Raw genomic sequence first — 8,113 nt, 5'->3', positions numbered from 1 at the left:
ATCAAAATACATAATAAATAACACATTTTATCTCTGAAGCAGACGACTTCTCAAAAATTGTAGACCAGTGCAATCAACATAATAAATAGAAGAGCTTTAGAGGTGGTCAGAAAGATAATTTAGTCATCCTTGCCCTTTTGAACTGTGCTCATGCATGCCTCCACCCTGGGCTGTTGCATGGGGGACAGAGCTTCTCTAGTCTTGGGGCCACACGGTGGGTGAGCGGGGGGCAGAAAGGAGCAAAAGGGGTTGCAGTGCTGCAGTGGGGAGAATGGGGACAGGCCCCAGGGAAGGGGCAGAGAGGGGTGAGGCTGTGGGCAAGACTGCAGGCAGAAGGGGCAGGCCACTTGCTATGGTCCAGGACACCAGGAAACATCCTGGACATCCAGGACATCCGCCTCTGCCTCTTGTTCTCTTCCAGGTTCCCTTCTAAACTGAGGAATTCAGATGGTTTCATTTGCTCAATTTTTAACTAAAGATTTAATTTACTTTTTCTACCCCCAATAAACATGTGCCACAAAGGAGTGCTAGTAAGAAAATGGACTTTATTTCTGTCCCAGTAACATCACATGGCACAGGGTTTAAAAAAAAAAAGGCTAGAACCCCTTTGCATCAAAGGGAACATTGAGGCAGACTTATGACTTGTCACAATCTTGTTCAAATAGCAAGGCATTCTGAGATTGTATTTTAGAAGGACTGATGGGATGTATAGGCTGGAGATTAATGCTTGCTGGGAAAGTGGACAGATATAAAAGAGCTCCTCCATTTTTTCAGAATAAGAGAGAAGCTAGACCTGTTGTGGGTTTCTACACAGAAAAATAAAGATGTGAGTACAGCAGTAGTAGTTGGGGCATCTCTCCAGGATGGGCCCTAGAAGGAGTTTGAGCTGTACTAAAAAGTGTTTTAGACAGTTGAGGCACATAGGAAAGAGAAATCTCAGGCAGGGGAGTTCATTCACGTTTGGTATGTTTACGGGGTTTTGTTTGAAGATTTATTTCCCCCCCCCCCCCGGTTGAAGAAGTGGCCCTGAGCATTGAAACAGAGCTTACAGAGCCTGGAGTGCAGATTTGCTACCTTCCAGAGGCCCAGCAGGGTTAGCACTTCTAGTAGACAAATGGAGGAAGTTCCCACTGTAGTCAGCAGGGGAGCTTGTCATAAACTGGCAGAGAGCCTAGGACCAGGTAGCTGAGGATCTGGACAGGTATTACTTGGTGGGAACCTTTTATGTTTGTCACTTACGTTCTGTACAGCAGCTACTGAGTTGAATTGGATCCTAGAAGAAATGCCTGTAAAGGAGGAACCTGACCAAGAAGTGGCTTGTTTCCCTGGGCTCTGTGCCAGAGTGGCTGTTTGTTTTGGACCTTTGTTACTCTGGAATGGGCATAATTCAGTTTGGCCAGAGAGCTAAACTACCGTTACCAGAAAGGCAAACTGAGGAGCAGCACCACCACCACAGGATGAGGTAGAAGATCAGTGACAGTTGGCAGGGGTCAGCATCCATTACTCAAGAGGTTATTGTTCCAACTGAGAGCCTTTGAATTTTTCCACAGCAACCTAGTAGTACTTCTAGTTGCTGAGATGGATGAGGCTGGTGTGGGGCAGTGTAGTTACTCATGGGCTCAAGTCTAATATTCACTAAGGGTAGGTCTACACTTACTTCCTGGTTCGGCGGCAGGCAATCGATCTGCTGGGATTGATCCCGGAAGTGCTCGCCGTCGACGCCGGTACTCCAGCTCTGCGAGAGGAGTACGCGGCATCGACGGGGGAGCCTGCCTGCCGTGTCTGGACCCGCAGTAAGTTCGGACTAAGGTACTTCGAATTCAGCTACGTTATTAACGTAGCTGAATTTGCGTACCTTAGTTCGAAGTGGGGGGTTAGTGTGGACCAGGCCAAAGTGGTTTGAAATCTTTCTATCAACTAGTATGAAAAATCCAGTCCAGAAAGGTAGTTATGTCAAATTCTTATCCTGCCAGCCTACATGAGATGCCTATATGAAATAAGTTAGTGATCTCTGCCTTGTTCCTAATGGGCACACATCAAGAGACGACACAAATCCCTGTCACAACTGGCACTAACTAATTTGGGAATATCTGTAGACTGGACAAATATGGAAACATCTTAGACATCACCATTATTATTTGTATTACAGTAGTGCCTACATTGCGCTAGGCACTGTAAACACAGTGAGAGAGTCTCAGTCAGGAAGAGCTTACAATCTAAATTGACAAGATGGACAAAAAGAGGGAGAGAAACAAAAGGCACAAAGGTGAAGAGACTTGCCCAAGGTCACACCGCTGGTCAGTGGTAGAGCTGGAAATAGAACCATGGTCTCCGGAGTCCCAGTACAATGCCCTAGAGACCACACTTTCTCCCATACTACACTCTGATGCCTAGATGGTTCCTCTAGGTCAAAACTGATGCATATTGTCTCAGTAAGGGGAACCTGGCACAGCTACAATCCATGTTGCAATTGTTCTAATCTACAGTAGATTCTGTTTTCAATGGCTGTCAGTCTGGGTCCTTTCAAGAACACCACATTCACTTACTAAACAAAGAAAAGCAAACACAAACTATACATACATTAGTACATATCTTTCACTCTGTAGTATATTGTTTCGTGTCCTAACCATTATTTGCTTGGTAACTCTTTCTTTAGCATTTCAGGTTGTATGTTGGCCAATTTTAGTCTCCTTTTTTCACCGTTACATATCTTTACTTCTTTCCAGGATTTTTTGGTTTAACGATTCTCCACCCCATGTAGTAATTCCATTTCTTTATAAGTAGAAAGCAGGCTAGATGGGCTTTAATAATAATCAAATTATCCTCTTCTAAACTAACTACAATGCACGTATAATTAACAATGGAAGCAAAAGGTTTAGTAGACCAAAGGTCATGGTAATTGAAGCTGATTCCATTAGACAGTGTGGGTACATAATTGTTCCCAGTGTAAAAATCCATGTGTAAATCATAGGGCTAGAAGAGACCACAAGGGTCATTTAGCCTAACCTGACGATAATGCCTTTATAAAACTGGGCCACAGGAAATAATCACTTTTCCATTAATTGTGGGTCACCTGCTAACGGTAGCTTAATTGGGGTCATAAACTGACACTGCCAATAAATAAATGTCATGTGCTTTTATTAAAATAACTCATTAAGGGCCAGATTCAGTCCCCCTTACTCACTTAGTAGAAACTTTACACCATGGGTGTCCTGTGAGGAAGGGTGGAGAAATCTGGTTCCATTTGGCTTACATCTTTTTTCCCTCTAAGAGTAAAATACTTTGGAATTAAGAAATTTAGGATCATGTGCTCATTGAAGGTTCAGATGAATGAAAATAAAGCTAGTGTTATGATGACATATTATAGTGTTATGAATTCAAATGGGTTTGTTTGTTTATCTTTGAGGGAATTGGGGGTGGGTGACCAAATGCACCCCCATATTGACACCTTGCACACTAATGTAATTATCTCTGTACAAAATATGCTTTGTGAGGTATCATTTGAAAACTAACAACTCACTGGTCAATAATATTATGGTGAAATGTGTGTAGCATGAATGTAAGCTGAAATGACTGAAGTATGTTTACCAAACAAGTCTGAGGAGAGGGTAAACCTGTTTCTCAAAGACAAAGGAAAACCTGACACCTCTAGCCAGGTGTCAAAGTTGATTGGCAGTTGACTGGTCAAGTGGCTGTACTTTGGCAATGGAAGGGAGGCAGGAACAGATCAATCTGCATTTTAGCAAACAACAATATGGAACCTCTTTCACCATGGGACTCCATGTCTCCATCCTCACAGCTGGAAGGAACTTTATCTAAGGGGAACCATCAGGAAAATGCATTTCAAAGGGTGACTGGACTATAAAAGTGATGGGCAAAACACACCCCAGATATTCTCTCTCTCTCTCACCTAAGACAATGGAAGCAGCCATTTTACTTTGGGAGAGATCCTGACCTAAGAAGCTGGTCAGCCATGTTGCTGAGAACATATGGTAAGGATTTTGCCTTGAACCAAGTCAAGTTTAAGTCAAGTCTTAAAATACTTTTTAGTACCGATCTTCATTTCTCTTGTGAACATTCTGACTTTAAAAACTTGTACTCGCTTAAAATCTTTGTAATTAAACTTGTTTTTATCCTTTAATCAAAATGAATCCAGTGTTTAAACTGAATTGTTTGGTAACTCCAATTAAAGTATAATCCTGGGGAAATTCTGCAGGACTGCATGCCCACAGAAAACATGCCACTTGCCCACAGAATGCCTGTGCTTCCCTGAAGAAAATGGCAGGGAAGCAAAGGGAAGCCACGCAGGAGGTGGTGAAGGGGGGATGACCATGAGTGCTGTTTTGGGGGATTGTTCCCCCCAAACAGAGGCAAGGCATGGGGGAGCACACCAGGTTACCTGCCACTGCCCCTCCTCATTTCTGCAAGCGCAGAGCTGCCCCGCTGTAGGAGGCTGACTCTGCAGCTGTACGCCACCTCCTGGGTCCTATGCTAGTCGTGCTCCCCTTCTGTGTGCTGGAATCAGGGGTGAAAGTAATAATAAATTCTTACCGATACAGGGGCCGGCTCTGGCCCCTGGAAGAGGCAGGGCCTCTGGCGGAAGGGGTAGGACTGGGAGGGATCAGCCTCCCCCAGCCAGCCCATCCGCACTGCCTGGCCCCCACTGCCTGGGGCTCCGGCAGCGATTTAAAAGGGCCCGGGGCTCCGGCCGCTGCCATGGTAGCGGCGGTTGTGGCCGGGAGCCCCGGGCCTTTTTAAATCGCCGGCCCAGGGGCAGCTGCCTTTTTGCCCGCCCCATCAGCAGTCGGGGGGGCAAAAGGGGCAACGACGTTAAAGCACCGCAGCAGCGCTTTAACATTGCTGCCCCTTCCCTCCTGCCCCCCATGCCCCTCGCATCGGCGGCCCTTCCAGTACAGACCCTACTGCCAGGGCCGCTGACAGGGGAGACAAAAGGGGCAGGGACGTTAAAGTGCTGCTGCGGCAGCACTTTAACGTGGGCTGCGTATGGGCCGGTACCGGCTTCTTACCGGTACAGCGTACCGGCCCATACTGGCTCGCTTTCCCCCCTGGCTGGAATCCTTCCTGTTTTCTGTGCAACAGTGAGTGCCTGCAGTGGGGCTGGGTAAGGGGGGTGCAGGAAATGAGGGAAGGGGGGGTGAGGTGGTGGGGGAGAAGAGGGGTGAGGGTAGGGGATGGGGCATGGGGAAGAAAAGTGGATAGGGCAATCGCAGGGAGAAACAGGAGCCCAACATGTGGCATCCCCTGAGCAGCAGCTGGGGCTTTCCCATTAAGCAGGCCAATTGAATCCTCACTCTGCCAAGCCTTTATACCTGGACCCCCCTGATGAATCTCCCACACCCAGATTCCCACCCCACTTAGCCCCAACCAGCTGTACTTGGATCCCCACCCCATCAAGCCCCAATCCCCCAGCACCCAGATTCTGCCCCCCCCCCACCGAGCCCCATCACCCTACACCCGGACCCCCCACACACAGATCTCCCCCTGCTGAGCCCTATTACCCCACAACCGGATCCCCCACTGGGCCCCCTCACTCAGATTTCCCCCGTGCTGAGCCCCATCTCCCTATACCCAGACCCCCACCAGCTGAGCCCCAACCACCTTTACCTCAATCCCCTGCAGAGTCCCATTGCCCCTGCACCCGGAACACCCGTGCATCCAGATCTCCCACTGAGCCGTCCGCACCCAAATTGCCCCACACAGAAACCTCTCACTCCACACCAAGCCCCTCCACACTTGGATCCTGCTGGGCTGAGCCTGCCCACCCACACCTGGTGTGCCTGGCCTGGTGCAGAGGGGAAGGGCACCAGGGTGCTTCTGGGGCAGGCCTGGCCCTTGCACAGTATCAGGGTCGGGTGCAGTCTCACTGCCACGTCCCTGTACCAGGGGAGGTGGGTGCTTCAGTGTGATCTCCCACCTCAGTGCAGCCAGGGGCCTGTGCTCCCCACTGCCATTCTGAAGCCACATTTATTTGACAAATAACATTTGCAACATTTTAAAATATTGTGCAAATAATTATTTTTTTGGTGTAGAATTTTTAGGCACAGAATTCCCTCTGGAATAAAAGTAGCAAATTTTTGTACATGGACCCCTTAGAAGGGCAAAGGACCTATAAATGCTGAACTGTCCAGGAGAGGTCTGGACAGCACAGAACACATATTTTGGGGGGAAATCCAGGACTGGGAGTGTGTTTGGGTCACCCTGCAAGTGGTAACTAGGGATGGTGGAAGACAGAATGTGACTGGAGTGTTGGTGGCAGGCTGCAGCCATACACAGACACTTAGGGTCTGACCTGCTTGCTGGTTGGCTGTTTGTGAGCAGTGCAGTTTGGGAGCTGCAGCAGCAAAGCATTGTGAGGCACCCAAGATTTCAGGCCAGGTGGTGACACAACCCCTTACTAGTCTGGATTTTGCTCTGGATTGTGATGGGTAGGACCAGCTCTAGGCAGCAAACCAAGCACATGCTTGGAGCGGCACAATTCCAGGGGCGGCATTCCGGGAGGGGTTTTTTTTTTCCCTTCGGAAGTTGCGCTCTCAAAGGTTGTGGTTCTTTTTTTGCTTGGGGTGGCAAAAAACCTAGAGCCGGCCCTGGTGATGGGGTGGAGTTTAAATCCTGAAGTTGCATCAAGTCAACTCCCATAAAGTCCTCCTGGAACACAATCCCAAAATGTCTTGATTCTTGTACAAGATTGTTACAAATGATAAAAGTCTGTCTCAAAGGTCCTTTGTTGCACTGGAGTACTAAAAGCAGCCATGCCTAGTCTGAAGCATAAATAAAACATTATAAAGGAAAGACTGTTTAGTTTCTTCATGCATAAATTAAAGTTTTGGATCTGTGTTCTAAAAACTCTGAATCCCCTGTAGCAAAATGAATTTTTCACGGTTTAAAAAATAAGAGGTTGTTATAGGAAACCAGAGTGGAGAGTGGAGTTGGGGGTGCCAGAAAATGCTAGAATACACATTGTAGTTCTCCCTCAGATGAAAGGCGAACTGTCAAAGTACAAAGTGCTGTATGAAGATGAGCAAGTATTTCTCTCTCCTCGTGGCAGGAGGAGAAAGGCAGAGAGTTTAAGGACAAAAGCTTCAAACTTCAGTGCCTAACATTATATACTTTGATATTTAGATGTCTAAGTACTTATATAGCTCCCATCACTGTTATATCCGAGGGCTGCATTAATCTCTGGGATAACTCCATTGGCTGCAATGGATTTACAGCAGGGATTAATTTGGCTGAGGGCTTAAATGGCATGATTTTCAGAGGCGGTGCTCTCACCAAGAAAGTGTCGGTGCTCAGCCCCTCAGAAAACCAAGCCACTTATTTAGATACTTACATTTCAATACCCAGCTTTTCATCTGCCTTCTGAGCCACCTGACTCCAGTGGCTCCATTTTTCCTCTCACTTCCTCCTGGCTCTCTGACTCTTTCACTTGCTGTGTTTGTCACCTTTCACCTGGCATTGTCAAACCTCTCCATTTCAGTTTCCCCTTTCTGATTGTCACACTTTCTCCTCTTTCCCTATCACTCATCCCTTCAGTGACTGTCAATCTTGGAACCCTGGACTTCTCTGCCACTCTCTCTACCCCCTTTCTTTTTTAATCATCAGGCCCGCTACCCTGTCTAATAGTTACTACTCTCAGCTCTACCTTTTTCTTCTACACTTACCTACTTTGTTCTCTTTATCTATCACTCTGCCCTCTCCATATGTTCAGACTTGGTTCTCCCCTTATCTATTTATGTCCACTCCTGCTCTCACTCTGCTACTTGGGGAGGAAGTCCCAAGACCTTGACATTTCCGCTAAGTCCTTTTTCTCTTCCTTCAGTTCTGCTCTTATTCTGGCTAACCAGTCTCATTTCTTCTCTCTCCATCCTACACCTTTAATCCTTGGCTACTGTCTGTTGCCTTTGACTTTCTAGGCAAATTCATAAGAGGTAAAATTGTCAGGATCAGAGGAGCTCTTCCCCTCTTCCCCTCTTCTTGAATTTTTTTTTATTTCCCCTAACACTTACGTTGAATTCTGTTCATCAGGTTTCTATCTGTCTTCAGCCCCTTGTCTTGGCCCTGTTTCCTACTGCTTCCTTACCTCTGTTCTCCATTA

The sequence above is a fragment of the Terrapene carolina genome, unplaced genomic scaffold, assembly GCF_002925995.2.
Source record: "Terrapene carolina triunguis isolate 2854851 unplaced genomic scaffold, T_m_triunguis-2.0 Scaffold42, whole genome shotgun sequence".
NCBI lineage: Eukaryota > Metazoa > Chordata > Testudines > Emydidae > Terrapene > Terrapene triunguis.
This window is presented reverse-complemented; position numbering follows the sequence as displayed.